The sequence below is a fragment of the Carcharodon carcharias genome, chromosome 14 (assembly GCF_017639515.1).
Source record: "Carcharodon carcharias isolate sCarCar2 chromosome 14, sCarCar2.pri, whole genome shotgun sequence".
In the NCBI taxonomy this organism is placed as follows: domain Eukaryota; kingdom Metazoa; phylum Chordata; class Chondrichthyes; order Lamniformes; family Lamnidae; genus Carcharodon; species Carcharodon carcharias.
Window position 1 is genome coordinate 63,970,028 of NC_054480.1, and position 17,251 is coordinate 63,987,278.

Consider the following 17,251-nt stretch of genomic DNA (forward strand, 5'->3'; position numbering starts at 1 on the left):
TGCATGTATCACAGGAGATTGAGAGATCCCATTATTGACCTTTATACTGTTAGGAGGGGCATAGACCTGGTGGGCAGAAGGCAGCATTTCCCCTTGGCGCAGGGATGAGTAACGTGGTGGCATTTATTTAAGTTGAGCTCTGAGGTTCACAGCTGAGGTGCTGAGGACCTTTTGGACAGAATAATGTCGGGCGCACTGGCTGAAAGGGTGCCGGAGGTCCCAAACACCCTGAGATGCAATAAGTCTTTGGCTGTGCAGCAGTGATGCCATGTCATGTTAGGCCATGGTGATAGTGGTCACAAATGGGATAAGACGATTTTGGAAGGTGGTGGAGAAGCAAATCCTCAAGGGGACGAGGGACCTTTGTGTATGACCCACACGTCAGTGTCTCAGTCTGTGAATGAGCAGTGTTGCAGCATTAACGATTGCAGCAGCCATCAGTGGTTTGGATGGTGGGCAGACAGAGTGAATGGAACTGTGGACCTCAAATACCTGACCGCTGGACCCAAGCCTCGCCGCCACCTGCTGCCCTGGCTGCCTGTCTCCTCCCCAGCTCCATGGCCTGCTCCTCAAATGTTGTGAAACGCTGGAGCATGGCGTGCCCACCACCAGTCCTCTGGCGCTCCCGCTGATTGTGTTAACTTTTTGCCTGCAGAACAGAAGAGGATTTATTGGGCTGATTGCTCATGTACTCTCCATACGCACGCTGCACCCCAACCACGGTGGCCCATCTGAGGCCTCCAGCGGCTCCTGTCCACTCTACTGGTGATCAGTCCCCAGAGGATAGTACGGCTGGTCCCAAACCCCTCCCCCAAAAGCCACCTTGGACACATTCGGTGTCCATCACTGTGAATAGCACATGGGTCTTAGTGCTCATGGCAAGGAAGTGCAACTAGGTGCAGCGCCGATGCCAGCAGATGGCACTTGCCCACCACACCTTGAGGCACCCCTTCCAACATCTCATCACCATCAATATGACATGTGTTGGAGTTCTGAGTATGAACCTAGCTGCATCCCCTGCAGGTTGCCCCCAGACTACTCAAATGCGAGTAACACTAACGTATGCTGCAGGGAGAACCCATCTTCTCCTCAACCACTAAGGCTGATGTAAGCATGGTCAGTACCCGTTTGCCCACCTAGCGTGTGCCAAATGCCCAATGCAGTAAGGACAGCAAAATATTGCGGGGGTGGGGGGGGGGGTGGTGGGAAAGGGGGTGCTTAAAGGCTAAAGCTACTTTCTGGGTCAAATGGCCAAGGCCGACATGGTACTCACCCTTCCAGAGTGCAGCAAGTCATTGAATCTTTTCCTGCACTGCATTCCTGTGCATTGCACATCATCATGGGCACTGACAGCATCACCAACCTCCTCCCACGCCTGGCTGGTGACATGGAGGGCCCTCCTCCTCCCATCCTTCGGGTACAAAATATCCTGATGGCTGGAAACCTCTTGGAGGAGGTCAGCAAGGCATGCATTGGAAAATCTGGAGGCACAGTGGCCCCCCGCTGGCCTCTCCTGCAGCCTGCCCCCCTCCTCCTGCTCATGCTGCTGTCCACTCAGTCCTCCCTCTCTCTCTCCACGAGTGGCCATGGTGCACTGCCTCAAGCAGGCTGCCTGGCCACTCTTTATACAGGCTGCCTGCTCCCCATTGGAACCGGCAGTCTGAGGCCGCCCACCTCTGCGACTATTTTCCCGTTCTCCATGAGTCGCTTACCCGCGGGGTGGGTCTTAATTGGCCCGCCTGCGGAAAATAACGTTTCGCCAGCGGCAATCGGCTGCCCGCCCGCCGCCAAGTTGATCGGGCCTGCCTGACCGACTAAGGTAAAATTCTGGCCAGTGTTTGTGTTGTTGTGATGATTTCCACTTCCTAGCGCGCATGGATACAGGGTTCACCGCTGACCTTTCCAAAGATTAGTTCCTGGTGAATTATGAGGATGAGGGTTGAAGGTACAAGTTCGAATGCTGAACTTACTCTCAATGTTACTGGTTGTAAAGGCCTTTCAGTGCACTGGCGTGGCACTAAGGGACAGAAGGATTGTGGCCGTGTCCCATTACGTGTCCCTTAATCCAACTGGAATCTTATGGCTATCAGTGTGGTACGGGCACGTCTTCCACATCATGCTTCTTCGATGGCATCCTCACATGGTAGCTCACCCTCACCTCCCTCTTCAGGTTCCTGCCCTTCCTGCTCTTCACCGTTCGAGGAGCACTCAGCCTCCTCCATGTCTTCCTCTGGCAAGGGATTCCCCTCTTAGAAGGCAAGGTTGTGAAAGGGTAACAGACCACAATGATGAGGGACACCCTCTGTGGGGATTACTGCAGAGCCACACCTGAGCAGTCCAAACACTGGAAACGCATCTTCAGGATGACAATGGTCTGTTCGATGATGGCTTGTGTTGCCTTCTGTGCGGCGTTGTATCCCTCCTCCAAGTGACTCAGAGGATGGCACACTGGTGTCATGAGTCACCCAAGCATCCAGCCCTGTAATCGCTGAGGCACTTTGAATATTTGAGGCACCTGGGAGTGACTCAGGGTGTATGAGTCATGGGAACTCCCAGGTTACCTGTCACAAACGTGCATGATGTGCTTCTGATGGTCACACACCAGCTGAATATTCATGGGGTGGAAACCTTTCCTGTCAATGAACTTCAGGGGCTGCTGCAATGGAGCTCTCATGGTACATGCATGCAATCGTTTGTACCCTGTACTCTATGGAAGCCCAAGATAGCTGCAAACCCCCAAAATCTAGCAGCTTGGCTTGCTTTGTTGAGTGTGAACTTCACATAATTATGAACCTTCCTGTAGAGGGCATCTGTCATCTCGTTGATATGTTTATGTGCTGAGCACTGTGAGATTCCGCATAGGCCCCCTGTGGATCCCTGGAACAATCCGCAGGCACAAAAATTGAGCACAGCAGTGACCTTCAGGGGCACTGGTAGGGGATGTCCTCCCAGTCCATGGGGCATTAGATCCTCCTGCAGAATGTGCCAGATATGATCCACCACATCTCTTGACAAGCGCTGACATGTGCAGCATTGTCTGTCATTCAACTGCAGATAGGAAAGTCTTCTCTGGTGGCCTTTCATCGTGAAATTCACCTCCGTGGGTCTAACCTCCTCATTCTCTGGGTCTTGGACCATAGATCTCAGACTGGGCCTTGTCTCAGAGCTGGGCTAAACGGTGCCGGCCACTTCTCCTCCTCCTCAATTGAATTATTGCCATCAAGGAGGTAGCATTGAGCATAGGCTCCATTATTCAATCTTCTTTCTCCGTGTACACTGATAGATGCAGGAGATTAATGAATACTGAACAAATATAGTAGGCCTCATACTCACAAACAGAAATCCAGAGCTGCATCTGTGCTATTAACTTTTTGCTGATACAACCTAGCAGCTGAGGTGCAAACTCACAGATCTAGGTGGCCACGATGCCAACCCTGATACTTGACATCTCAATCCCACAGAGGTTGGAAGAGGTTTGGACACATTCATGGAATGTGCCACCTTTCCAAAGGTACTCCTGAAATCTCTGGTCAGGTATAATGATCAAGCTCAACTTGCACTTCAGTAATGAGTGGATGCCGTTTGGCTCATTATTCATGCCAATTGGAGAAAGCACATTAGAGACTTTCATTGATAACCTGGCAGGTATGCAGCAGCTGTGCTTCCTCCTTGGTTGCTTGCATTTTCCATTCTCACATTCCTCTCTGTTAAATCTCAAATGGAGCAATTATATTATGAGGCCAATGACTCCTCCAGGCTCTTGTTAAAGTGTACCAAAGTGCAGTAGCTCCAATTGCATCTTCTCAAGGAAGTCTTCCTCTTATCTCCCAGCTCTGACTCTATTTCAATGTTGTGACTCTAAACAGTTTGAGGGCGTCCCCTGAAATGGTCCCTGAGCCCATCCGGCTCCTCCCACGCTGTCTCAGACCGCTCCCATTCAGATTCCTTTCCAGTTTCGATTTCAATCTGCACAACAACTTCAGGCTTTCAAGATGGTGGTGCTGCATTTTTATTTTGAGACTAGCTTCAACCCACCCCCTGTCATTGTGCAGGTCTCACCAATCTTCCTGGAACCCCATGGTGTGCCGGTAGAGTTCCCTCCGGTTATTCTCCACCCTCCTCCAGTAATCCTGGATCCCATTGTAATTGTGGTCGACATTCCAACCCTCCCACCTGAACCCATCAGTGTTGATATCCACATACCATATGTGGACCTCATCCTTCCTCATCTAGAGGCTATGTGCACGGTCACATACTGAGGAGATGGACCCCTCACACCCCCAGGAGAGCTTAGAATACCCCCTCTTTATTACATATTCTCCATTAACAGGCTGCAGATGCCTCCCCTAAACATGACCATCCCATCTGCAGCCTAGTACCAAGTCAGACAAGCCCAAGGCCACCGAATGTTATGCATGACCACGCCTTGTACAACAAGTTGTGCCTTATCCCAATTGAGCACATAGTTCTTGCCCCTCCCTGGAGTATGACTACAATGTGCATGCCATGCATATCCCTGTAGCATGGCCCATAAAGCCCCAGGGCTTCCTTTAATCTCTTGCCCTGACTATGAGATGCATAAAGCCCCAAGACTACATTTAATCTCTCACCCTGACATCTTGGCCCCAGATCAGGGACTATGACTGTTTTCAGTGAACCCTCCTGTTCCTTCTTTACTGATGACAACACAGTCTCCCTCCATGATCCCAGCTTGTGTCTCTGTGCAACCTGTCCTTCATGTGCAAGCCTTCCGCCACCCCCACCTCCAAGACTCTCTGTGCAACTCATCCCACTTGTGCCACACTAACACAAATCCTCTCATATTCTGGAGTATGTGTGCATCCCATTCCATTCATGCAGTTTGATTCCCATCCACTCCCTTCTTTATCTACGTTCTTGTCTCCAGACTGGCTCTAGCTTCCCCATCCTCGATCTCCCCTCTGCCTGCCATTGTCTCCCCATCCCAACCCCACCACTGCCCATTGTCTCCTACCCCCTACCCAGGTCTCTGTCTCAGAGTGGAGCCCTGTCTCAGCTCTGCAGAACACACCCTCCCAGAGTACGGGTGCAATTCTGCACCCCCACCAGAGTAGTGTCTCACTGGCATTGGTGAGAACGCGGAGCAGCGATGCTGCAGGTAGCCTTTGAATGTTGCACTCACCCTGAAGCCATGAGCGAAGTGAGGGCGGACAGCTGTACGCCTCTTATTTCCAAGCGTGATTCAGACCAGTCTAATTTCCTGCTGATGTAGTGTAAGATTTAGAGGGGCAAGTAATTCCAGCGAGTAGAGTTTTAAACGGGTGTCCAAGATATGGTAATGCATGCAAATGGCGTTCCTGACATGGATCAGCAGGAAACGCGATCCGCTATCCGTGGGATTGCCCTTGCAATCGCCTCCTAGTCCAGCAAGGTGAGGTTGGTGGGTTTCCTGGATCCATCCCGTGGATAGAGGACATCCTGGTTTTTACGGTCACCATTGATGAGGGCCTCCAGGGAGTCATTACTAAACTTCCGTGCAGCTTTCTTCTTCGATGCAACCAACTGGAGACATTTTCTTTACAAAGCTGGCCTGGAGAGAGTGAGGGTGGTGTTTAAAGATGGCTCCCTGACCTTCGTCCCCAGTGATGGCGGGGAGGACTAATCAGTTCCTGACCTGCTACGTGATTCGGAAAGAAACTTGCCTGTGCATAATTAATTGGATTCCGAATGTGAAATTATGTGCGATTTCCTGCCATGCCACCCAGCAGGAAACATGCTGTGGAACCCACTTGCCATGACACTTAGTTTCAAAAATGGAAAGTTCCACCCTATATTTATTTAAAGTGAGCCCTCCTGCTACTAATAACATGGCGTAATCACCTGGATGTAGATTAGTGAAGGATTATTCAGGAACAGCAATAAGTGCCTCTTTATGTTTTATGCCATGAAGAGTTTATTTATCTAGTTGTTGTCTAATTAACTGAAAGTTTTGTTGGTGTAAATAGGATTAAAAAACTAGGAAACAAAATAGGTGTGTGTGTCTATCAGTGGAGGGTGTACTGTGTAGGTCATGCACTGATGAGCTTCTTAAGAGTTGAGAAATTGGAATGATTGGTATTTGAGTGAGGTCGGAAAATAATCTCTTTGACTTGAGCTAAAGGATTCAAAGTGCCTATGTTATTGCCCTGTGAGTGTTTGACTCTGGTATCTAGAAACTGAAACACTTGATGCTTAAATTTAAACATCTGAATCCAGTATTTCTTCATGTATTTAAATCCTTGGAGAAATAGTCTGAACAAGATAATGTTGTGAAGATTGGGACACGACATCTCTGATAGGCACACTGATGAAGATTGAAGAAGTGAATTTGAGTTAATTTGTGTGCTGATGATAGGAATAAACCATGTGCAAAAATTATGCAGGATTAATATCCCAGCAAGGGAACAATACCTGCAGGATATATCTGGAAGCTTCAGAATTTTTTAGGATTCAAAGTTTGAGAAATTAGTCATAGGATTGGATTGTTGATTTTTCCCCCAAATGTAAAATTTGATTGTAATGTTATTTTGATACTCTAGGACAGGATAGCCGATTAAGTATTGTAAGTGTTTGTTGGAGGTATGTTCATATTTTATAATGATCTGGTTCGGCACACCATGAATACTGTAATCTGATTGTCAATCAAACACTGGAGGCAGAGAAGAGCCATGAGGCTGATCTTTAATGTCTGCACTCTGGATTATGAGGGAAGACTGTAGAAATTTTGAATTTCTACCTTGGAAAAGCATCATCTGAAAGGTGATATTGCAGAGATAAAGAAGAGACTTAAGGGTTTTAAAATTTTAAACTATGGGAATGAAACTAGAGGACACAGATTGAAATGAGTAAAGAACAGTTTTAGGATTGATAATAGAAAATTATTTTTCACACAGCGAGTGATCAGCAGGTGAAATAAACTTCCAGTTAAAGGACTGGAGGCAACAAGGATTTATGTAAGAAACAATAGTATAATACATTGAGGAGGATGTTAAGTACTCCCTGGATATCTTTTCTTATCTGTGGTTATCTTATGGGCAATGTCACAGTGGAGAAGGTGAAAACTTTACACAAGACACAGAAAAACAGTATTTACAAATACTATCACTTACTTAACTGTTTAAGGATACTGTACAACTCTCAATGGTCTATGGTTACAGGACACTGAGACTTCATTATGCAATAGACATTATTCCCAGTTTTAACCTAACCTGTCTGATATGAATGGGGCAAGTTCATGTCTGACACCTATTTTACACCAGGCCTGATTTTACTCTTCATTAATTTTCCTGTTAAATGGGTTAGGCTAAAGTTGGGTCAATTATCTCTGTTCTTTGCTCCAAATAAAGGTTTGTAAATGTGGCTTCCGATCTGTTACTAACTGTTGTTCTTAATTGACTCCTAATTTATCTACAAGTTCTTGTGTGAATGAACATTTTTCTATGGAGTCTTATGATACCAAAAACTGGGAATGCTATCATGTTGTACATAAGCATTATTATTGGAATGCAACCAGCCAGAGGACCTCTTAACAAACTCCTGTTAAAATTAGTTATTGGTAATTGAATGGTAAATGTGAATTCGTGGAGTCAATCTCTCCTTCAGGAGAGGCTCAGAGCAAAGATGGCAGAGAACCACGGGCAAGTCTTGGGCAGGATTTTCCGGTCCCACCTGTGGCGGGAATCGGAGGGCGGAGGGGAAAATTCGGAGTGATGGCAAAAATCAGTTTTCCTCCGGTGGGGGAATAGGTTGCAACTTTCCCCTGCAGACTTTCATGGTGGGTCAAGTTTCCCACTGCTCTATGTCAGGAACTGCACTTGCATGCCTTTGCATTTGATGAATGCTCATTAAAAATCCAGCTCACTAGAATCACGTTCACACTCTAAATCTTGTTGCCGGATAAGTAGGCTGGTCTGATTCACACCCAGATATACCGGCGTGCACCTGGTGAACTGCACTTCTCTCCTGACTTCGAGGAATGCACATGCAGCATTCACCAACCTTTCACTGTGCTGCTCTTGTGGCTGCTCCAACTCCATCCAAGGCTAGTCAGGCAAGACTAGCGGGAAGGGAAGGGGGCAGAAGGCACATGCTTAACTTGGCAGGTGGGGGGAGTGGTGAATGGACAGAGGCAAGGGAAGGGATGGACAGAGACATGCTTGATGGGTGTGGCGGGTTGGTGACTGGACAGGGGCAAGGGAAGGATTGGACAGAGACGCATGACTGCAGGGGGTGATGATTAGAGCCTGGGAAGGAAAGGGTAGACAGAGACTGGGGAGTGGGTTGGGGGGTGGGGGTGGGTGGTGGTATGCAGTGGTGGCAGGGTTTTAATGGAAAAGAGGGCATAAGTTTGATTCAATTCTGAGTCAGTGCACACTATGCTACAAGGCAGTCCTGGGACAGTGCACACTATGCTACAAGGCTATCCCTGGCACGCATGTCTTGGTCCCAGTCCAGAGAGGTGAGGGGGGTGGGGGGGGTGGGGGGGCTGACTGTGCTGTGTCAGTTGTGCACAACATGGTGTGCAAGGAGTGGTCACTTCCTCACACATTTGGGTCCTGAGAGTTGGTGGCTTGGTACTAGGTGGCAGGTGGCACAGTCACGGACAGGGGAGGCATCTACAGCCTGTAAATGGGTAACTGGTATGACTTAGGAGGGAGGACACAGATATTGACCAGAATAACGATGGGCTCCAGGTTTAAAGTGGGAGGCAGGAGAATGATCGGAGGGATGGATACTTGCGAATGATGCTCTTCCAGGATGTTAGGAGGGGGTTCGGACAGTGACAGTGGGAGGTCGGAAGTTGGTCTCATAATATTTTGACATCTGATGGAATGACCCAATTGAAAAATAATCTTGGAAAAAAATTCGCTAGGGGAGGGGTCTGAGGGCTTGTGTGCATCGTCAATTACCGCACTTTTGGGCCGATTGAAGGGGCACCCTAATAATTTCCACTTCAGGACATGGAGAGCAAGGCTCAGCTGAAACATGTTAGGAAGATTCAAACACCAATTGAAGGATTTGGGCACTTTAACTGAAGGTATGCATTCTTGTGAGAATCCATAAGGCTTGCGGACAGATGTAGATTGGGTATGATTGACTATTTGACCCTCACAGAAGAACAGAAAATTTCAGAAGCATCAAACAATGAAGGGGCCGTGGCTACAGTAAATATGCAACATGCTTCAGACAACCCTAATCACTGCAGTTGGGAGGTTCAGGCTTTACACGGTTCAATGATTAGTCATTACATTAGTGTAAGGCTGGGCTCTACTGTACTTCAAAGGAGGCAGCCTGACAGTGCCCTGACTGTGGCTGATAGTGCCTGGCTGTACTCATTCAGATCCAAACCTCTTTGTGAAAGCACTGTAATGCCTGGGTCATTGGGGAAAGGGAATAGAAACTCAGCTACCAGTGATCCTTAAGGCTGTGCTACAGCAGCAAGGGAGGACCTGGGGATGGAATGTCTGGAATGAGGGCAACTCAAGGGCTTTACAATGACTCCCTAGCTTGGTGATAGAAAGTAATCATTACAGGGTAAGCTTCAATCATGTCTGTCATCTATTTTTCCACAGAGACAAGGAGTGCAGAATGCAGGCAACATGCGATACTGAATTCTTCATGGCTTTCATGCAACTGGGGAGGAGAAGAAGGGCCCATCGTCAGCTGGCAGGCCAAAGAGAAGAGCCACTCTCTGAGCAACATGGGCCAGCAGGGCCCCATGGAGACCCAGAAGCTGAAGAGGAGACACCAATTGCACAGAGGCATTTGAGGCAACCGAGGGTGTACTGTAGACCCCTCTCATACTTGCAGATGAGCTAGAGACAATGCTTCAGACACCTTCGCTTCTCAAGGAATGTAGCTCACATCTGCTACATTCTTCAGTTACATCTGACAGTGCAGGGAGTGGCAGGCCATCTATTGCCAGTGGCTGTGAAGGTGACCAACGCACACAATGTTTTTGCAAGTGGCTTGTTCCAGGGCACTCTCTAGAATATCACAATCCTCCACTCATAAATGCATCCAAGAGGTCACCAATGTTCTATTCAGTAAGTCGTATAATTACGTCCAGTTCTCCCTGGATGAAGCCAGGCTGCCAGAGCAGTGGGATTTGCAGCGATATCCAACTTCCCACAGGTGCAGGGTGCCATTGACTGCACACATGTGCCCTTAAGAGCTCCTTGGCAGCAGTCACTAAGACTTAGCAATAGAAACGGCTTCCACTCTATCAACTGCAGCTGATCTGTGATCACAAAGCAGATTATGCAGGTCTGTGCGAGGTACCCTGAGCTCGCACAACTCTTACATCTCGAGTTACTCGCAGGTGCCACATATCTTCGAGAGCCCTCAGAGCATTCAGGGTTGGCTCATCGATGATAAAGGCTGTGCCCAAGAGATGTGGCTAACGATGCCTGATCAGCGGCCACAGACTGCATCAGAGGAGAGGTACATTGAGGCTTATTGTGTCGCACAATCCTTGATTGAGCAGATGATTGGCATGTTGAAGATGCATTTCAGATCTCTGGACTGGTCAAGTACTGCTCTCCAATACCATCCCCAGAGTGTATCCTGAATCATCATGGTTAGCTGCACTCTAGACAACCTGGCATTCCAAAGTGGGGGATGACTTGTCAGATGGAGAGATGGAGGAGCTGCATGTCTCCTTTGATGTGGAGCATGTCGAAAGGCATGGCCTCGCAGAGGGCAAGGATGTTGACACCACACAGAAGAGGCAATTGCTTTAGTTAGATGAGGCTGATGTGCCAACGAGAACCTTATAAACAACTAGCTCATATGAACCCCTTTCACCTGCCCCCTTGATGCAGGGTAGACATTAATACCTTCTCCGCTATCTTCAATATCTCAATGAAGGACATCAATCTCAAAGTGTAGTCACAATCTTGCGTGATGATGGCCTCATCCTTGGAAAGCTAGGCAGCCTCTAGAGTTGTTCTGTAATGGGATAGGAACTCCAGCTCTCACTGTGAAGCAAGTAGACATGCAAAGTGCCTCAAGGAGGACAATCATCAATCACTGGTCATCACTTGACCCCCCGAGGACTGATTTGAATCCGGACAGTGTCATCTCTCCAAAGGCCATCCCTCATGCACGAATAATGTTCCGGCCTCATCCTCATATTGCGCCCCCAGCATGAGATCACTCTTTCGGATGCTTTGATCTATCACTCTCAATCATGGATGCGAGCTTGCAAGTCAGGTCACCTTTGTGTCCATAGAGAGTGCCTCAGCAGCACCAGTGTCTGATCGTTGACAAACACTCATGACCCTGCCTTTGTCAAAAGCTTCCCAAGTTCATGTCCAGCATTGCCATGGTATCTGGGAGTGACATAGACTAGTCAGTCTCAACACCGCATTAAAGCACTACTTAGTAACTTCATTGATATTAAAGACCACACAGCATGTGTATTGGAGTTTCGCTTTCATCCTATCCAGATTTTCATTCTAGCAGACTAAGATATTCATGAGGAAGCTGAGGACACTGATGACACCATCACGGCCCAGATAACCTTGTCAATTGCCCTCCTAAGAGTTGGCACACGGATTCTGTCAAGCCATGCCAGCCAGACCTTCAGGTACAAACCAGCATCCTCAGATGTAATAAGCTGGCAGCATGAGGCTAGGCACAGACCCATAACATTGCATAGTTGCAGCCATCAAGCAGACATTGTCCTGTATCATGCAGGTGGAGAGTGGGAACTATTATAGCGGTAATGTTTAGCCATAAACATGGTCACAATGTAACACTGCAGGCTGCCATGAAAGGCTAAAGTCACTGACTATAACTTAAACTGTAACCCACACCCAAACCTGACAGTCATTACATGGACCATTGAAAAGTGCACCAGGTTGGAATAACTCCAATGCTTTAAAATCTGTAACACCCACTAAGAATAGACTTCAATGCAGCAGCATTAGAATAATAAACAAAACTCAAAAATCTATACTCATGAGGCCATGTTATATGATCCTCTGACGCAAGTCTTACTTATGAATTGTCCAACCACAATGTTTTTATAGAAACTGACTTTGTTCATGTCGCTTCCGTGGACTTAAAGGTGACTGACTGAACTGAATTTGAACGAGACACCATAGACCTGAGGGACACGATGGAAGATAAGTGGGGAGTGGGGCACCTGTTACACTTGGAAGACCTCAGAGCACTGCATCAAATGGAAGAGCCATTCACTAGATAAGACTTTGAGACAGAAAAGAAAATATGTTTATATATGTGCCAAGTATATCCAATGAGTGAACACCATTGTGCTCTCAGAACTTTTTAATTTTCCTAACGCTACCACTACATCTAGGTGCATCCCTGACGTCCGCTGCAGAGGTGGAGGCAGCCGGCTGACTGCTACACCCTGTTGTCTGTGATGACTTTGGCGGGTGTCCTCTGGATACCCGAGGCCTGGAGGGTCCCAGCCTGCTTTGGGTCTCCTACTATGGGGCAGGTGCACCCTCCTCAGCCTGAGAAGTTGGAGTTGCTGGGGTCACAGGCAGAGGGGATTTGGAGTGGCTGAAAACCCTTCGAGAGTTCTGGGTGGATTCCCTCAGGATGTCCAGCTGATGCTCTCTTCCCGAGAGCCCCTCCCTGACTCTTTGAGGAGAAGAGACAACTGGAGGGAAGTTGAGGTGCCCCATCCCCATCTCACCCAGCCACAGGTGGATCTCACTCATTGCAAGAGCAAAGGTGTGCAGGTGCAAGTGCACATCCTACATAAAGTGTTAGACAAGGTCTGCGCCAGTTTTCCAATAGTGCCCTCAATGTACTCGCATGTTGAAGCCACAAAAGCGGATAGAACATGGACAGTCTCCTCCATCCTTCGGTTTAATCTGGTAATGGCCTCCGATAACCCTGCCTACTGTTTTTCTGTCTCTCTTTGGAGCTCCAGCAGGGAAACTTGATTGCGCTATCACAAAGGTTTTGCAATTTGTATTTATTTCGAGATGCGTGCCCTGAATTCAGAAGTAATAAGTCCACCAAGACTTTAGATATTTAAAAAAAGTCTAAAATTAAAATATTTATTAACAAAAGAAAAGATTTCAAGCACATACATAAGTCTACAAATTACTACTATGATAACTCCTAAAGTCCCTAATTAATCTGGCTCCTAGTTACACCCCCTTTAAGCCAACAGTCCAAAATTAGATTTTTAACAGACCCAGCAAATTAACACAATATCCTGGACAGTGGAATTCAAAATGGCTCTCTCCAGCTTTGGTTTCTGTAGACGACAGTGTTATACACAAATACTGGAGGCTTCACACACTTCTGTTAGGTCTTAAAATGCCTTTCCCTGACACATTGCCTCATTTTCCTTTATATATGTTTCACCATTTTTTATATGTAAATTCTATTGTTTCCAAATACCGGAACTTTACCTTTCTTATAATATAAAACTTTTCATGTTTACGCTATTCTCATTAGCCTCTTTGAAATTCAAATGCTCCTTCATCTATCAAAAAATGCAAATTCCATTTACATCTTACATGCTAAGACCTCAACCATGTTTACTCCTTAGCATATTAAAGAAACTCCAAACCTTAAATCCTTTGATAACTTCAACTTGCAATCTGTTTGGCTACAAAATGTAATTAAATCACACACACACACACACACACACAGAACAATACAATCCCCCATAAACCTACTTTACAATAAACCAGAAATATATAATGAAAATCATTATACCTTTGTGACAACAGATGAATAGATTGTGAGCAGCACTGATGCAAGAGCACATGATAAGCATGCATGTCCGCTGTGTGTGCTGAGTGGTCCTACATAAAGGCTGAAGACAAGATCTGTACAGGATGTTACAGATGATGATATTAAAGTGTGTGTAAGAGAATCAGTGGAGGTGCCCCTTCTGCTAGTAGTGCATGAAATCTCTGTGCACTGGAACCCTGATGGCGTTTTGAGAGTAAATTGAGAGTGAGGAGAAGGTTGACCTATCCTGGTGAAGCGGATGAGTTCATGCATCCTCTTCCTTCCCTGGAAGGTGGTCCTTTTCCGAGGTCCACATGCACTGACCTCGCTGGCAACTTTTTCCCAAGCTAGCATGGTAGGATTGGTGGACATCCTTCTGCCATCTGTGGGGTAGAGGACCTCCCAACCATCCTGGACTGCCTGAGGAGTCTCTCCTGAGGTTTGTTGTTGAATTTGGTGCTGAGGGCTTGTGCTGTCCTGGGGTCACCACTCCTCACAACAAGTCCTAGGCTGCAGAGATTGAATGTGTGAGTGGGTCCCACTTAAATGTGGTGGTCGGAATTTCGACCTGATGAGGTAATGGCAGGGTGAACGAATTCCTAGCATGCCCCGCTCCAAGATTCAACAAGGTGCTCAATTATGCAAATATAAGGAGCTGAAAAGTAGGACGATCTGGTGCGGCAACCCATCCATCGGTCAGCGGGAATCATGGCAACTTTCCTGCCCACCACGGTGCTTAGTCTCCAGAGTGGAAAATTCCACACATTGGACGGAATCATTTGAGATTTGCACCAAGTGCGGTAACAGGCAGGTAAAATGATGTTTAATCTGCTGGCCGCGATGGTGGGTTTTCACTCCGTGTCATCCCAAACCTGCCGCGTTAATTATGCAATCCTGGGAAATATGGCATTTCCATGGTGGGTGGGCTCTTATTTGCCCACCAAGCCATCACCTCGCTGCTTAAGCATGCCTGGCACCATTTTTTAGTCCAGCTGCACGGACACCTCTCAGTGCTTCCAGCTCACGACTGCTGTAAAGAAGACATGGCCCTGAAATGCAAAAAGACTGCAGTCTCCAGATTCAATGGCGTGTCCCTTGAGCACCTTTTGGATGCAGTGGAGGCCTGCCATAATGTCCTCTACCCCAGCTCTGGCCTCAGGATGGGCAGCAATCTCACCAATCCATTGTGGGAGGCAGTGGCAGCGATGGTCAGCGCACATGCCCTTCAAAAGATGACAGCCACCTAGTACCGCAAGAGGATGAATGATTTCTCTGTTCCACCAAGGTAAATCACTCTTCTCATCACTCTCAATTTATATATTCTCAAATCCATCACACATCCACAGGACCCTCACTCACTGCCAGCTCATGGGACATCACCATTCATTCACACGCACACCTTCATTGTCTTCATCCTGTCAATGGCACCACTCAGCACTCACACATGCCAAGCATACTTAGCATATGACTGGTAGGTGTCCTGCTTACACTCTGTCCATCTCTGTTCATGCAGGACAAGCTGGCACACAACAAGAGGGAGAGGTCACAGACTGCAGGAGGAATGCCTGAAATCAAGGTCCTCATGGATTTTGAAAACACGGCCAGCCAGCTGGATGATGAGGACCTGGGCCTTTCCTGTGCTGATGGTGAGGTCGGCGGTACTCTACCAAGTGAGGATCCAGCAATGTAACATCAGACATCCATGCTGAGTGATGTGTCCTGTTTCACAGTCCACTGCCGTCCAGTAAGCATCTCTCCTTGCTTCCGCAGGCACTCTTGGGAAACATCCGATGGATTCCATGACCCAGAGCCTCCAATCAAGCCCTGAAGAAACCTCTAAAAAGGAATCTGAAGGCACCCTCCCTGAAGTCTCGTCACAGCACTCACCCACACTCTCTACCAGCACAGACACACGCACCTTGGTGGGTCCTAGCTTTGGAGTAGCCCTGGGACCACAATCTGGTGAGCACATTGCACCGTCTGATCCACAGCAGGCAGCGACAGGGACTTCCCAGGTGCCCAGCACTCGGAGGACTGCTGGAAGCCAGAAATTTGCTGAGTCCAAGTCAGATGACGAGCCTCTGGAATCAATCATGTCACAGTTGCTGGAGCTGCAAAGACAAGCTTGGGAACATCAGGAAGGGATGTGCACTGCACTCCTCAGGTTGCAAGGCACAATGGAGGAGTCCGTCCACCTAAAGGCTGAGGTGATAGCATTGGCATGCCAATGCACAATGTCAACACTGGTAGGATGGCAGCCGCCATGGAGACCTTGGTCCAGGACATTGCTCCTGCACTGCTGCGCGAGCTGAACTCTGTCGCTAATGCCATAGTTGGCATCCACCAGTGCGTAAGTGAGAGGGGTGCCGGGCAGCTCGATCTCACACCTTCTCCTCAAGGTGTCAGCCAGGAGCCCTTGGGCACCGATAGGGAGGAGGATCAGCAGGTGTACACCCCCCAGGACCATCCATCTAGGTGACTCTGGAAATGTTTAGCCCGTCTGAATCCACTCTTATTGTGAACTCAGCAACTCCAGCTCCACAGGCTGAGGAGGGTTCCACTATCACACAGCAGGACCCCGAAAGCAGGCTGAAGTCCTCCAGGTCTCGGCCCCGCAGAGATGCCTGCCTAGGTCATCACACACAGGGCGTAGCAGTCAGCAGGCTGCCTCCACCTCCGTTGTGGATGGCCAGGGAGTACCAAACTGTAGCAGCAGGGTTAGGAAAGTTAAGAAGATGTAACTCTTTTGAGTCCAATCAAATTAACTAAATTAACAAAATCAGGGACAAATTAAAAAGCAGCCCCTTAAAGGGAAACTGCAAAAACAAAGACAAAATTTAAAGGAAATTTACGAAATTCAAACTTAAATGTGATTAAAAGGGTCAATAAAACACCCCAGTCCATGCGGTGCCCACTGAGCATGGAAGGCCTCGACGGTGCTGGGGGACACTGCGTGCTCCCTCTCTAGGGACAACCAGCCACGAACATAGCCACAGAAGAGGGGCAGACAGTTGGGCTGGACAACCCCCTTGATTGCCCGCTACCTGGACCTGATAATGGCCAAGTTGCCCAGGCCCAGGAGCAGGTTCACTAGGAGGTCCTCCTCTCTCCCGACACCCCTCTGCATCAGGAGCCCGTAGATCAGGAGCGTGGAACTGAAGTGCGAACAAAACTGCAGTAAAAGGTATTTCAAATAACTGAAAAGGGAGTGCAGCCTAAGACACCCTATATAAACGTGGTCCACAGACTCCTCAAAGCCGCAAAAGAACCGGGCATCTTGGGATTCCATGAAGCGACACATCCTACGGTTGTACGGGACTGCTGCATGCAACATCCTCCACACCAGGTCCCAAATGGAAAATGGGAGGACACCCCTTTAGGGGGCCCCCCATTGGGGACCTCCGCTGCTGGACGGCAACAAGCCACACCAGTGTGTGTCTGGGCGGTGGGCAAGGGCAAGGAAGTGAAGGGTGTACAGCAGCAGCCTGTACAGGAAACCCCTCCG